Source organism: Thalassophryne amazonica, chromosome 8 (genome assembly GCF_902500255.1).
Source record: "Thalassophryne amazonica chromosome 8, fThaAma1.1, whole genome shotgun sequence".
Classification (NCBI taxonomy): Eukaryota; Metazoa; Chordata; class Actinopteri; order Batrachoidiformes; family Batrachoididae; genus Thalassophryne; species Thalassophryne amazonica.
Genome location: NC_047110.1, coordinates 56,665,047 through 56,679,383, shown reverse-complemented (window position 1 = coordinate 56,679,383; position 14,337 = coordinate 56,665,047). Strand labels below are relative to the sequence as shown.

General features: G+C 40.5%; 1 protein-coding gene and 1 long non-coding RNA gene across 3 annotated transcripts in view; both read right to left on the bottom strand.

Annotated features, from left to right (window-relative positions):
• Nucleotides 1-14,337, bottom strand: part of LOC117515656 (anoctamin-9-like) — a 79,989-nt gene that overhangs the window by 45,642 nt on the left and 20,010 nt on the right. The window lies entirely within an intron of this gene.
• On the bottom strand, nt 4,582-13,694 carry LOC117515657. The gene is made up of 3 exons (XR_004562204.1): nt 13,101-13,694; nt 8,855-8,857; nt 4,582-4,592 (listed from the first exon to the last, which is right to left on the bottom strand). It is a non-coding gene; the product is annotated as an uncharacterized LOC117515657 (long non-coding RNA).

The window sequence follows — 14,337 nt, the reverse complement described above, 5'->3', positions numbered from 1 at the left end:
CACAAAATAGAAGCGGAGTCCTATTCCATTATTCCTAGCTGGGGTATCCAGGTGACCTGGCCTGGTTTGAACACACTAATTTTTTTTAAGTAAACACTTTGGACCCCTCAGGACACTCAGCTAAGAGCACTGACAGGGCCATGAGAGGTAGGGGCTGGGACATACAGCATCTCGATCCCGAGATCCAACTATGAGCTTTGTAACTGCAGCAACTTTAAGATACGCTATTGGAGCTGGAATCACTACGGCTACTGGCAACAGACAGACACACAACATCGATAAACAGAGAGAGAAATGACTTGGATTTAAATAGCTACTCATACACATTGGCTGTGTTTGGCAATAGTGAACTCTGACCTCTCCCACAATACAGTGCCTCACCCAAGATCTCTCTCTCTCACACACACACACGTTTTGCTGAACTTGAAAACCTGTTTTCACTCTTTTTTGGCAGCAAAAAGTTACCTTGGTGAATTCACAACAAAGATCAATATCTGTTTTTTCATTCTCTGCAAAGTACTAATCTAACTTGTTTCCCCTCCCACGGCAGTTAGCGTTGTTTTCTTTCAGACACCACGATGAATTCATTTGTTTCCTGTTTTGCTCCCCATCTTGCCTTCTACATATCATTTCAACACCTCCTGTGTCCCTGTATCCTATACTCCTGGTTTGCTTGTATCTTCTTCAGCAGTGGCGGCTGGTGGTGATATTGGATGGGTGGGCTAACAAATAACAATGATGTCACTACTTTGAGCTCTTCTTCGTATGTTTGTAGATTGTTTGGCTTCAGAAATAAAATACAATTCACAGTCAAGCGCATTTCAAGCAAATATAAATAAATGTCTTTGCAAAACAGCAAGACGTGCTACAGAATGACACCAACAACTGACAAAATGAACATCTGTTGCCGCATGCTGTTACCACAAATGTCTTGCCAACCAGGCGGCACACACACGGAAAAAAATAATGTCAACAAGAACAGCAATAATAGTATAATTCACCTGACAGCAACAGCAGAATCACATCTGAGATACAAGTTATTGCAACAACACATTCTCATAGCAGGTATTCTACACTATACAGAACTATTCATAATAATAATAAAAAAAACTCACTCATTCACATTTGGCTACTTCTTTATGAAAATATTAGCACAAGACATTTTTGAACAAAAACAAAATATGAAAGAATGATGGAATGATAGACTAAAAGATCAGAATGTGGCCTCAGAAAAATCCATTCAAGTTCTGAGGATGGAGCTAAGGATGCACTACACTGCAAAAAATTTTAAATTTGTAACAACTGCCAATAGATACTGCAACTGATTTATCACAACCATTTTGCAACATACTGAGACAAACATGTCCTGAATAAAAATATTCAACACAGTCTCACGGACTGTCGTGATTTAGCAGCACAAAATATACATTAATCTATTGGTTCGTCATATTGTCACGAAAAGTGCAAAGTTTTCATCATGGCAGCACAAATTCATTGTAATTCATTCCGTGATGGCTGCACGTAATTATAAGCGCAGTTAGTAATAGTGAGTTTAAAAACTCTGTCACGAAAATTTTAATCATTTCATAACGGGAGGATGAAAAAAACATTCTGGGCTGAAATATTTGATATATGGCACAAAAATAATAGTTAATGTAGAAGAGAAACACTGTGATACTGTTGTTTCTGTGTGTTCAGTGGCATGCACTTATTCTCACAACAGTTCTGGTAGGTGCCAGTGTTACAATAAATAAATAAAACAAAAACCCTGATATGCACATCAGAGAGGCAACAGGAAAGCTTAATATACATGCAAAAAGAGAGGAGGAAGAAGTTGCCTTACTTCATTTGACGCTCACATGACAACCTTTCTGGGACACAAATGAGATAATCACCTTCCTTAAATGGACTACATTTATATAGCGCTTTTCCATCTGCATCAGATGCTCAAAGCGCTTTACACACTAATGCCTCACATTCACCTCGATATGAGGGTGCTGCCATACAAGGTACTCACTACACACCGGGAGCAACAGGGGATTAAAGACCTTGCCCAAGGGCCCTTAGTGATTTTCCAGTAAGGCTGGGATTTGAACAGAGGATCCTCTGGTCTCAAGCCCAACACTTAAGCACTAGACCATCACCTCCCCTTCCTTCATGTCCATGGTCATTCACCGAACTGCAGGTTAGAAATTAATAAAACACCTCATTCATGTTACAGCCATCCCCACAGTCGCTCTTCCCCCCCAAGAACTCAGAAAACTCCATGTCTGTTGTCCTTCACCGAATGGGCAGAAAATAAAGAATAATTCACCTCATTTGTTCATGTTCGCTGCTGCCATCATCACACGCTCACAAAACTCTGATTATCTCTGTCATTTGCCAAATTTTAGGCCTCTGGGCTGATTTAAGTTAGCCCAAGTAATGAGCAGATCAAGGACGATTGCCTGTCACTGTCGCGCACAACACGATGAAGACAAATGGAAGCTGCTGGAGCGGGGTTTGGGCTGGCAAGAAATCAACCCAAATCAAGACTGTGTGCCAGACACCTGTGACTCTACACTATGAAGATGGATGGGATCTGATAATTTTGACAGTTTGGGCTGATAAAACCAAGAAAATTTAACTAAATCCTGTGTTCATCTTGTATCTATTTGGTACCGTTTTTGTACTTGGCAGCACCAAAGTTTAAAAATGCTCTGTTCAAAGATGTTTATCAATATTAAAAAAACCTATACAAAAAATAATTATTTTATTGTAAAAGACATGGAGGTCTTAGCTCTGTTAGCTCAGTTATAGCAGGCATAGCTGATCTTCAATGTCAGTATGTGCATTACATTTTTCATAATTCAGTTCCTCTGTACCGCACTGTGCTTTTCTCTGTTGTATCATAGCCCATTATGCTCCCAGCCCTTTCCAAACATGTTTAGTCTTCCTTTCTGGAGGTGACTGCTGGATGGGGTGGGGAAGAACAAGAACATTTTCTTGAGGATTCCATCACAGTGGTAGGAGGAAGGTGGTGACTTTCGGGAGATTGCTACTACCTTTGAAATGAGTGCAAGACAATGGCTTTTCAAAGAATACCACCATGTTGCTCACGCCCTGGCAACCCCTGGATAGTCATCGCTTTGCTCCTGCCCCTTGGGTGAAGGTGATCTCTGGTAAGCCACCACCCTGCTCCTGTCCCCTCCTCAGTGGCAGTGATCTTTGCAAACCCATCGCTTTACTCCTGATAAGCATTGCCTTGTTCCTGCTCCCTCCCACCCCCAATGCCAGTGATCTTGGAAAGTCATTGCTTTGCTCTTGTCTTCAAATTAAAGGCGATCTCCAGAAAGCTCTCACCTCGCTCCTTTCCAGCCACTGGAAGCTGGCCCTTGAGACATGGTTTGTGTCATGAGCCAATGTCCACATCTAGCGTTCCAGGACTCATTTGTTATCACTAGCCTATTATTTTATTGTTATTGCACTCACCATTCGCATGCAACGCTGCTCTCTAACAACTATGCTTTTGTCAAATAGCAAACACCTGGTTCACAGTGGCACAAAGGTCCACAAGCAGATGATATATACACCAGTTCACAACCCCTGAATATGAAGCACAGTAAGGTGGTAAGTGAGTAAGTGAGGCACAGACTATTTAAGGGAAACCACCATGTCAGTCCTGATGGAAGAAGAAGGACCAAGTCATCATCCTGCCACAGGTTCACAACAAAATATCACAGCATGCCACATTCTCTCGACTTTTCGGTGTGTGTGCTGGACTTACAATCAGCCGTCATGCATATCCTGAATATGTTCAAAGCATGTGCTGCGACTCCTGCAACTCTACAATTTATTTGGTGCCCTTGGGAAGAGCATCATACAAACAAAAACAGACATGTTTGCATTATTTATTTATTTATTTACTCTCCATTTGATCTGGAAGATTGGCTAGGACTCTTACAGTGCACAGAGAGACACACTGGCCTCATAGTCTGCACACCAATAAATGTGATGGTGAAGCAAAAGCTCTGGAGGTGAAAAGGACTGATGTTTATTGATATATAATAAGATAAGAAGACCTCAAGATGATTTCCTATCATATCATGCAGCCAAGATGTCATGATCTGGCCCGTTTGGGCCAGCTGTTCTGATTCTGGACTTTGTTTTTTCCTCTTTCATGTTCTGAGCCTTTTGTCTTTTAGTCATGTATAGTCCCGCTTAGGTTATGTCTGATCTTGCTTCATGTTCATGTCAGGTTGTCATGCTTATGTTATCATTAGTTTTGTTTCTGTTATCCTGGTATTTGTCATTCATGTTCACTTAGTCACTTCAGTTCTAGTTTGTTTCTGTTCATTTATGCTTTGGTCTACAGTTCGGTTTATCATTTTTGGTATTTTGCTTTTGTCACAGGTATTGGTCATTATTTATCTCTGATTATGTTCAATTTATTATTTATCTGTTAAGTCCTTTTATTTATATCTTATAGTCACTGGGTGTCATTCTGTTCATTATTCAGTCTTAGTTTATACTGTCATCTCACCATTGTTTATTGCATTCACTTTTATATTTTGATCCATCTCACTCCAGTTATAGTTAGATTTCTTTGTTTACTGCCATCGTAGTTCTGTCAGGTATGGTTTATATGATTCTGTTTTAGCTCTGTTCATTGTTCTACATTTCTTTCATGCCAGCCCAAATATGTTCCCACTCCATATCACTGCACCAGCCATTGTGTTTTTGTCTCACACTTTGTCTGCTTTGTATTTTCAATCACTCCCGCTCTTGCACTTGCTCACTTGTCTTTGTTACTTTCATCACTCCACTGTGTTTTCCTGCCTTCACTCTCTTGCACTTACCTTTGTCTTCCCTGGTCACGCCCCCTTCCAGAACCTTCCCTGACACCTGTGTCTTGTTCCACTAATTACATCACCAGTTATTTAAGCCCTCACAGTCTCACAGTCCCTTGCTCGATTGTTGAATGATTTCACTTTCCAGCACTCACGTCCTTGCCTTGTTTTGCCTTGTATTCAGCCTGCCGGTATCTGACCTTGTTTTGCTCTCGACCTTGTACTTGTCTTTGCCTCTGATTACCTCCACGCCGTGTTTTTTGACCACAGCCTGTTTTTTGGACCAAGCCTCAGCCTCACGTCTGTCTGTACCTTTGCCATCGCTACTGGACCTCCTGTGTACCAAATCCCAGCTTGTAATTAAACCTTTTTCTTACACCAGTCTGTTTGTGAGCATTTTGCATTTGTGTCCTGCTCGGTTTGTGCCACGCCTGACAAGAGGTATTTTATGTTTGTAATTTACTTTCATTTATGTGTTATGTTACTGCTGTTTGCTGTGAAAGCTAATATGGTGTCTACATTTTAATACCGTTATTTAATTTTCCGGTTTCCTGTGGAATGAAGACTTCATTACAAACCAGTAGAGAAACCACTCATGCCTGACTATGATTGGAAAGGAGTCACACCCACACCACTGAAAGACAAACTAGCCAAATAATAATAACTAGCATGTTGCCAGTGGGGATCCACAGGCTCTAGCTTGGGTAGTGTTTAGAAAACAGGTAGCTGACATTTTTCAAGGATGGTAATAAATTATGCAAAGTTTCTATGAGTTGGAATGGCGTGTGAGTCCAGAATGTTTTAGAATCTTAAAACTTAATATAGTTTAAGAAGAACTCAACCCTTTTATTTCCTCTTAATTATGTAACTTTTTGAATGTTAATTTACTGTCTTAATGTATTTATAAACTGTTTATGTTCTTATCATATACACACTATAATTTTTTATTATCATCAGTATCATATTTCCTTGATTAAAAGCCTGATCATTTAGTTTTTTCACCCCATGCTCAGACACAGCACCTAAACTAGGCAGGCCTTTATTCAACGCCAGTGATTATTATTAACAAAATGCTGCTTGCTGCCTGCACTGTAATATGGTGTCAAGTTTCACACATATCCCTGGGTGTGGCGAACCAAAGACAACAGCTTTAGCTCAGAGCCCTCTGCATGGCTGCAAATCCTTCTGTAGCCTGACATGCACCTGCTTTAACAATAGAGATTGCAAGGGCTGCGATTTGTCACTTTACTGGTTTCACTCCTTTCTCTGTCATATTTTGATAGTTTTTGTAGTGCGTACATGATTACATTTCAATCATGGATCAAATACATTTAGCAGAAAAGTCCACAAATTCACCAACTTTACAACACGTGATCTAAAAACGATGTCCAAATGACCCAGAATTCATGGAGGGAAATTGCACGTACTGTACCATTGGTTTGGAGGTTCATGATTGTATAAAGAAGTGGAGCTCGCTGAGGAACAGATTGATCCAGAAAAAGCTACCGTTCATGCTGTAAATTACATTAAGACAGCCATCAATGTGACAGAAAACTTTAAAAAGGGTCTCACACACAGGTCAACAACATTGCATGGACATGGAGTGATGGAGCTGAAGAAGCATAAAGTTTTAGGATTTTAAAGGCACCACTCCGCAGCAGACTTAAAAAAAAAAAAAAAGAGTGACTCGACCAAATGTAATCCTTTTTAATGCACCTAATGCCCAGCACTTTTTTTCAGATGAAGATTTGACCCGACCATTGAATAAGGCAGGTCCCAATTCAAGGTCAGGTGTTTAATCAAGGAAATAAAATTTTTACTTCCATTTTTCTATCTAATTTCCATTTGACCACAATGGAAATAAGTGTTTTCACTTACTTGTGTCAACCATGTATTTTTAATCTATTTACAATTATACTCTGTACTTACGTTGAACTTACTAAATAAAATCATACATGCACGCACTTAATATATAGATGATTTTTTGCCCCCTGTTGGAATGGCATGTGAGTCCAGAGTGTAATTATTAATGTCCATTGTTCTGTGTTGTTAGCTAAGATCTGTAGTTTCTCCAAAAATATTAGTCCCATCAACGTTCCGTTTTGGCAGCGTTCATCGTTGACCCATGATAAATCAGCATACCAAACGGCAAATGTCAGCTCTCCCCAGTTTGTTTGTGATCGAAGTTGCATGCATGCTTGCTTTTTTTGTCCACACCCACAAACAGAGATGGTGGCGGAAGACATCAAACGCACTATATTTCATTCATGGCAGTGGCAACATGATACTTAACTAAACTGACTAAACCAACTGAACTACAAAAATACAATACGTCAATAACACTAACACTGTTTAACATGAACCCCAATAACATTTAAAACCTCAATACACCAAACTCCCATGGTGCATTGCAGCACAACATCCATTGTTCACTACTGTTAGGCAATATCACTAATTTCTCCAAAAATTAGTCCTATCTTTACATTTTTGCAGCGTTCATGATTGACTCAAAATACATAAGCATACCAAACGGCAAATGCCAGCTCTCCCCGGTTTCTCCATGATCGAAGCCATACACATGCCGTGCACACATACATGCACTGAGGCCCTACACATGCCGTGCACACAGACACGCACTGAGGCCGCTTGGCTATTATAATATACGAGGGCTGTCAATAAAGTATAGGTCCTTTTTATTTTTTCAAAAACTATATGGATTTCATTCATATGTTTTTACGTCAGACATGCTTGAACCCTCGTGTGCATGCATGAGTTTTTCCACGCCTGTCGGTGATGTCATTCGCCTGTGAGCACTCCTTGTGGGAGGAGTCATCCAGCCCCTCGTCGGAATTCCTTTGTCTGAGAAGTTGCTGAGAGACTGGCGCTTTGTTTGATCAAAATTTTTTCTAAACCTGTGAGGCACATCGAAGTGGACACGGTTCGAAAAATTCAGCAGGTTTTCGGTGAAAATTTCAACGGCTGATGAGATTTTGAGGCGATACTGTCGCTTTAAGGACTTCCCACGGAGCGGGACATCGAGCAGCGCTCCCAGGCGCCGTCGTCAGCCTGTTTCAAGCTGAAAACCTCTATTTCAGGCTCTATTGATCCAGGACGTCGTGAGAGAACAGATAAGTTTCAGAAGTCGGTTTCAGCATTTTATCCGGATAATCCACTGTTAAAGGAGATTTTTTTTAATGAAAGACGTGCGGACGGATTGCAGCGTCGGCTCGCAGCCGCCGCAACGCTCTGCCACAGGAAAAACACCTCCGTGTTGATAACCATTTGTAAAATCCAGGCGGCTTTTGATGGCTTTCAGTGGAGTGAGTATCTGAGAAATTGTTTAACAGCTAGGCATGTTCCAACTTGTCCTTAAGGCTTCCAACAGAAGTGTTTTTCCTGTGGCGGAGCATCGCGGCGGCTGCGAGCCGACTCCTCCCACAAGGAGTGCTCACAGGCGAATGATGTCACCGACAGGCGTGGAAAAACTCACGTATGCGCACGAGGGTTCAACCATGTCTGACGTAAAAACATATGAATGAAATCCATATAGTTTTTGAAAAAATAAAAAGGACCTATACTTTGACAGACCTCGTAGATACTAACAACAACAACAAAGCCGCTAACAAGCAAACAAAATAATCCAACCTTCAAGAGAACAGGATGCCATTCAAATTCTCAGCATATGCAAATAAGACTTTTGCAACAACACTGATTCTGTAAGCAGATTGGGCAATTTGAGCATGTCTGTGGAACAAGTGCTAATAGAGTGCCTCTTAGCCGTCACCACCACTGCAACAACAACTGCAATTATCACAAAAAAGTTGGATGTTGATGTGCAGTGGTATCAGGGTGCCTCTTCCTGAAGCAAGCATCACTCCTTCAATACTAATGCTGCAACTGAGGAGCAGCTTTGCTGCAGGAGCTGTGCCCCACTTTTTAAATATTTGTGTAAATTACTTTTGAATTGAAATGAAAACAAGACGCTATGAAGGGCACAAGAAGACCAACTTTCCACCAATCTCCACCAACTATTCCTATGAACAAAATTCAACTACACACACAGATGGCCAACATTCTCTACATATCAGGGGAAAATATCCTCAATAACAAAATGCCCAATTTTTTTCCCATTTTTATTTAACCCCAATCTTCCAGATGTATGAGGGTAGGCTGAAAAGTTCTAAGGCTCAGGGAGCCTTAGAACTTTTCAGCCTACCCTCGTAAGTAACATGTCAAAGGCAGATGTTATGGAGGTTGTGAAGGTCCAACATATTGTCCACAGCGAGTTACTTATGACAAGTGCTAACTGCTAATATGTTCAGCAAATAATTACAAAATCATAAGAGGTCTCCAGGCAAAACTTTCTAATCCAAATGAGTCAGCACTCACCAAGTGCACTTACAACCATTTTCAATGTCATTAATAAAATAAAAAAGTAATGAGTTTAATAGCTGTGTGAGGTCAGAGTAAAAATATTTCAAGTACACAGAGTGAAATGGATTCAACAGCAGAGAGCATCACAAAATGTCAACAACCAAAAGCTGGCAGGCAGTGTGTTGACTATGATTAGATACACACTAAAGTATTGTTAATTTATACAAGTTGAGCTTGAAAAGGTTAAAAACATAGAAACCCAATAATTTAGATTAAGGTTACAGTATCCTCGAAGAGAGTGAGAACTCAACGAAGGATCGAATGTTGGAAGCTGAAGGAGGGAGACTGTGTGAAATTCTGGGAGGAGGTGAGAAGAACTGAATGGAGGTGAAACAATTTTGGACAAATGGAAAAGTACTGCGGATGTGGTGGAGACAGCTAGGGCCCTGGGTGAGACATTTGGACAGTGGAAGGAAGACAAAGAGACTTGCTGGTGAGAGGAAAATGTTCAGAAAAGTCTAACAAGAAAGAGGTTTGAGAAAATGAATTGGGATAGTCTGACAGATGAAGTAGACAGGAGTACAAGAAAATGCAGCCAGTGTTGGGCACAGCTAACCAAAAAGTTAGCATTGATAACCGTTAATCCGCTAAATGAAAAGTTAGCTTTTATAAAGCTAAACCGATAAACCCCTAAAACATTTTGCAGAAGTTACAGATAAAAGCTAAACCGATAACTTTCAGTATAGATTTCAGTACACTAGCAGCTACCGACAAGTCAGTGCTTCTGTCTCAGATCAGCCTTCTCTCAGCAAAAGAGACCTCGTGACCATAAAGAAATTTGTTTAAAAAAAAAAAAAGCCAATTTGAAAACTGAAAATTCAATATAAGTGGATTCAAAACTGTTGGGTCTGCACCCTGTTTTAAAGAAATGAGAGGCACAGACACTGTAAAGAAACCAGTCAGAGACATGCAAATATATTTTATGCTCTGCGCAGAGGAGGAGAGTAGGAGCGGGCAGTAGCAGCTTGTACGTGCTCAGCTCCAAAGCTCTCCTAAAATCTCCTCCTCTGGCTCGGCTTTTTATTTAGTTCACCAACATGAGAAAAAACAAACAAGGACAGTCAGGGAGAGGTTACACATGAGTCATGTCTGCATGAGGGAGATAGCAAGACAAGGTAGCGGCTGGAACCTTCTATTCCTGCAACATGAGCCTTGTGGCTTGTCAAAAACAGGATAAGGCACTTACGCAAAATGAAAAATAGTTTACTCAATCATGAAGAATGCAGACAAACAAGTTTTTCTTTTTAAATCATCCTCTTCTCACAAAGAGGAAAAGTACACGTAGTCATAAAAGGAAATAAATGATAATATAAGCATGAACTATATAAAATCCTTGACAAACACTTTTAGCGAATGTGTGGCAGCAAATGCTGTTCATACAGCATGTGTGAATACAATTGCCGCCACACATTCGCTAAACGTGCTGAATCCACTTAAACTGAATTTTCAGTTTTCAAATTGCCTTTTTTTTTACAAATGAAAAAATGACATATTTACAAATACAGATTTATTTGTAAAACCCACCACATGTTTCAGTAATGTGTGTTATACTGACCAGCCAACCACTCATGTCAGGAAAGTAATTTACCCATAATGCATTGCGGCATGCATGTCTAAATGCTAAAACCTTCAAAATTAGTGCATTACTTTAAAACTAAAACATATAGCTGATATTTTCACTTTTTAAAATGACAGACATGACATTAATTTCAATAAATTGTCCGGAATTAGTTTGTTTAAAATTTTATCCATAAGTCAAAACTGTCTGCCTGTGCATGACTTGTGTGTGATATGCCAGCGAGTCTGTATGGTGTGAAGAGAAATCATCTTTTCCCCCCTCCCTCTTTCTTTCTGTCTGGTAGTCAGCTCTCTTCTGCTTGCAGAGGATAGACCTGTACCACTCATAGCTGTCTGCCTGCTACAAACATGTAGCAGGCAGACACTAATATCTCTGATTTCAGACTTCACAAATGTTTTTAACTGTTAAGCTTTATTCACTATGCCCGCAAAAACATGTTAGCAGTTTAAAAATTATCGGAACTACATTTATTGGAAGCAGTTGGTCCGCTGATGGTTTTCAAAGTTATCTGAAAAGCAAATCCACTAACGAAAATGTTAGCGTCGATAATTAGCGGTTAGCGGAACTGTGCCCACCACTGGATGCAGCACATAAAAGGTCCCACAGTTGACAGTGCATGTCAGAGCACAAACCAAGCATAAGCTCAAAGTGACTGTTTGTAGACCTCTGAGACAAGATTGTCTTGAAGCACAAATCTGGAGAATGGTGCAGAAACATTTATGCTGCTTTGAAGGTGCCAATGAGCACAGTGGCCTCATTCATCCCTACATGGAAGAAGTTTGGATCCACCAGGACTCTTCCTAGAGCTGGCTGCCCATATAAACTGGGCAATCGGGGAGAAGGGCCTTAGTCAGGGAGGTAACCGAGAACCCAATGGTCACTCCATCAGAGCTCCAGCATTCCTCTGTAGAGAGAGGAGAATCTTCAGAAGGACAACCATCTCTGCAGCAATCCACCAATCAGGACTGTATGGAAGCCTGTCTGCAAGCCTGTCTGCAGCAAACTACACAGACATCCTAGATAAAAACCTGCTCCAAAGCGCTCTTGACCTCAGACTGGGATGACGGTTCATCTTTGAGCAATGACCCTAAGCACACAGCCAAGATATCAAAGGAGTGGCTTCAGGACAACTCTGTGAATGTCCCTGAGTGGCCCAGCCAGAGCCCAGACCTGAATCAGATTGAACATGTCTGGAGAGATCTGAAAATGGCTGTGCAAAGACGTGCCCCATCCAACCTGAAGGAGCTTGTCCAAAAGATAGGTGTGTCAAGCTTGTGGCATCATAATCAAGAAGACATGAGGCTATAAATGCTTTCAAAGGTGCATCAAAGAAGTATTGAGCAAAGGGTGTGGATACTTGTGTACATGTGATTTCTTAGTTTTTTTATTTTTAATAAATTTGTAAAAATAAAAAAGAAAACTTTTTGTAGTCATTATGGGGTGTTGTGAGTAGAATTTTGAGCAAAAAATTAATATCCTCCATTTTGGAATAAGGGTATAACATAAAATATGAAAAAAGTGAAGCACTATGAATACTTTCCAGATGCACTCTATGACAGGGTGCCAAGAGAAGAGTTGTGGTATTGTATGAGGAAGTCTGGTGTGACAGAAGTATAAAAGGGTGGTGCAGGATATGTAAAAATGAATGACAGATGCATTCAAGGCAGAGGTGGGATGAAATCAAGGACCGGCTCTTGTTTGCAATCATGATGCCAAGGTCAGACAGTAGTTTCCATGCACAATTATTTTTGCAGATGGCAATGGGATCTGTAGTGACAGTAGAGAGCAGGTTGGAGTCTAGCCTGGAGAGGTGGAGATATGCTCCGGAAAAAAGGGGAGTGAAAAATAAATAGGAGTAAGACTTAGTACATGAGTGTGAATGAGAGGGAGCCCAATGGAATAGCGGGGTTACAAGTAGACAAGCCTCAATACTCGGGGTCAACTATCCAAAGTAATGGAGAGTGTGGTTGAGAGGTGAAGAAGAAGTGGAGTGGGTGAAGAAAGATGGAAGAGTGATTTGTGACAGAAGGGTATTTGCAAGAGTGAAGGGAAAAGTCTACAAGATAGCAGGGCTAGTAAAGAAATCAACTTTTATAAAAAAAAAGTCATGATTTTTAAATTGAAATCAACCTTAATTGATTTAAATCGACTTTTTGCCTTTTTATTTATTTCACTCTTCTAAATGAGACTATACAAATAATATCAGTTAAAATTTTTATTGACATGTTGAAACATAAAGGTGCACATACAACATGTACAAGGTTATTCCATGTTCAATATCTGAAAGCATTTTGTGCCATTTGGTACTTATTTAGCCATATGCAACATTCAGGCTGCAAATTTCAGGCTTCATTATTCTCATAAGAAGCAGTCACAGACAAAGCCTCAATTCATGCATGACTGAGCAGGACCCTGCTGGAGATAATCTTCTAATTAGCTCACCTGTGATTTTAACAGGAAACTACTGATTTGAGATTCTCAGGCATCATTTGTCCAAGTAACTGTAACTACCATTAATTAATGGTACTGATTTCATATTTTGGTGATGTTTTAAGTACTGATTTCTAAAAAGATAATTCGTGATGATGTTTTTGATTTTTTATTTTTTTTTTAACAGCGATCAGCTGATTTAAATCATACCAGCCCTGTAAGAGCGTAGTGAGACCAGCTATGTTGTACAACTTGGAAACGGTGGCGCGAACAAAAAGACAGGAGGCAGAGTTGAAGATGTTGCGATGAGGATGGATAGGATTAGGAATGAACATGTCAGAGGGACAGCTCAGGCAGGACTATTTGGAGACAAAGTCAGAGAGTTGAGATTGAGATGGTTTGAACATGTGCAAAGGAGGGACCCAGGGTATGTAGGGAGAAGGATGCTGAGGATGGAGCCACCAGGCAGGAGAAGAGGGAGACCAAAGAGGAGGTTTATGGATGTGCTGAGGGAGGACATGCAGGTGGTTGGTGTGACAGAGGAAGCTACAGAGGACAGGGTGAGTTGGAAATGGCTGATGTGCTGTGGCAACCCCTAATGGGAGAAGCAAAAAAAAAAAAAAAAACAACAATCATGAAAGCCCTTTACATATATAAGTATTTGCGCATCTGAGGGCCCAGGGCCGAGTACCAGTCCACCCCCTTTTTTGAAGAAAGTTAACCGGCTACCTAAAATAAATTAATTCCGTGACCCCCCAGCATATTATAAAAAATAAAAAAAAAGAAGCAAAAACTGTGTTTTTACGAAGTTTTTCTCCTCTTTTATATCAGACTCGTGATGACCTAAATGGACTGCATTTATATAGCACTTTTCCATCTGCATCAGACGCACAAAGTGCTTTACAATAATACCTCACATTCACCCCGATGTCAGGATGCTGCCATACAAGATGCTCACTACACACCAGGAGCAACTAGGGGATTAAGGACCTTGCCCAAGGGCCCTTAGTGATTTTCTGGTCAGGTTGGGATTTGAACCAAGGATCATCTGGTCTCAAGCCCAAC